The 2026-nt window shown below is 38.4% G+C and overlaps 1 non-coding gene across 1 annotated transcript; it reads left to right on the plus strand.

The window, feature by feature from the left end:
- The first annotated feature begins 505 nt into the window (after positions 1-505).
- Positions 506-611, plus strand: LOC145641343 (small nucleolar RNA R71). The gene has a single exon (XR_014115379.1). It is a non-coding gene; the product is annotated as a small nucleolar RNA R71 (small nucleolar RNA).
- The last annotated feature ends 1415 nt before the right edge of the window (positions 612-2026 follow it).

Genomic DNA, 2026 nt, shown 5'->3' on the forward strand with positions numbered 1-2026 from the left:
CACATGCTCACTCTCACTATTATCAAAATCATCACCATAATCCGGAGAAGCATGAGGGCAATTACAAGAGTCATGATCATAAGATCCACATGCATCACAAAACAAGCAAACACTAGGCATATTATTTGAAGAGGGAGGGGGTTGAGAGTTAGAAAAGGTACCTCTCCCCTTAAATTGGGAGGGAGAATTCGAAGCTTGAGAAGAAAAGGAACCTTCCAACTTGGCCTTTATTGCGGTCATTTCTTTCCCAAAGTTTGTCCTTTGTGAGGATAAGTTGTTGATCGCATTTAGATAGTCTATAGATTACACCGAAGAGACACTCTTGCTAGTTGAATCCCTCTCACCATCTTGCCAATCTCTATAGTACTTAACCATGTCCTCTATAATGTCCACCACTTCCTCTTTCGTCCGATTCGTTATGGGACCTCCGGCACCCCCATCGAGGCATGATTTGCCTTGAGGACATAGGCCACCATAGAAAATCTGAATGACTTGATAAGTTGGAATTCCGTGGTGGGGATATTCCCTTTGATACTCTTTATACCACTCCCATGCTTCGTAGAGGCTTTCATTAGGTCTTTGCTTGAACCCTCTAATCAAAGCTCTAGCCTTCGCCATTTTCCTTTGTGGGTAGAATCGGGACAAGAATTCCTTGGTGACTTTGTCCCATGTTCGAAGAGAATTTGGCTTTACCTCTTTATCCAACCACTCCAAGGCACGGCCTATGAGAGAAAATGGAAACAACTTTAGCCGAATGAATTCTTGAGAAACTCAGCTCACTTTAATAGTGTTGCAATACTTTTCGACCTCCTTGATATGGTTCAATGGACTCTCATTCTTAGCTCTGCTATATTGTCTCCTTTCGATCAAAGCGATCATAGCCGGCCTAATTTCGAAGTCATCCGCCGGTGTTGTAGGTGGAGTAATTCCACTCTCAAACTTGTACGCACCGGGAATTCCCAATTCTTTCAAAGCAACTCTTGGTTGATCTCCCATGCCTAGTTCCTCTTCAAATCCTCCTTCTCTTTAAAACTAAATTCAAAGGATCGACTAGCAATTCTTCTTCTCGAAAGAGTCCTTTCGATTTTTGGGTCAAAAGGCACAATGGATCGATCACGAGCTCTATGCATGCAAAACTTCAATGAAAATATTAGTAGCACGGCTACAAATGTATCCTTAAGAAACAAAATCTTTTTGTACTATTTTTCAATTAAAAAGAAATAGACTCAACAACTAAAGCTAAGCACCAATTTCACTCCCCGGCAACGGCGCCATTTTGATAGAGGAATAAACTAGTCGTTAATTGCCTATCCTAAAATCAAACACTATTTATAAAATCCTAAACCAACCTAAAACAAGTATAGGTAAGTATAGGGTCGAACCCAAAGGAGTTAGTTGGTGTTATCTTTAGCCTAAATCAAGCTATTTCGGAGATTGAAGTGAGAAAATGGTTGGTGTTATGATAGCAAAATTATACTAATCAAGTAATTCAATAAGCTAAATGCTAGGGATATTGGTTCCACATGCTAATTCAATAATCGTGCTAATCGACAATTTCTTCGTTTGATTCAAGCATTGAAAAGGACAAACAATAGTAGCAATCAAGAGAGTTCAAGAGTTATCTCCTAGAGGCCAAACTAGGGGTCACTATGAATGGCTAATTAAGGAAATTCACAATCAAACTCAATCAATTAAAGCAATTCTCAAATTGATGGGTCATGTCATTAAGAAATGAAATGCAATCTAGATTAATCTTATAGGTTGATCATTCCTAATCTAATTAATCACATGCAAAACTATGTCAACCAATTTAATTGCAACCATTCAATCAATCAAAGATCATCAACGAGCACAAATTATTAATCAAGCATGCTTCCCCTTCTCCCTAGCAACTAATCTACTCACTAAACATGGTGTAACTCAAGAACAAATCACTATAATTAGCATTGATCATCATTCTAAATCAAAATCAAGAGAAAGCAATATCAACTACAATATCCAATTCAAATCCAAGAAGTACAAACAA

Source organism: Chenopodium album, chromosome 7, assembly GCF_948465745.1.
Source record: "Chenopodium album chromosome 7, dcCheAlbu1.1, whole genome shotgun sequence".
Classification (NCBI taxonomy): domain Eukaryota; kingdom Viridiplantae; phylum Streptophyta; class Magnoliopsida; order Caryophyllales; family Amaranthaceae; genus Chenopodium; species Chenopodium album.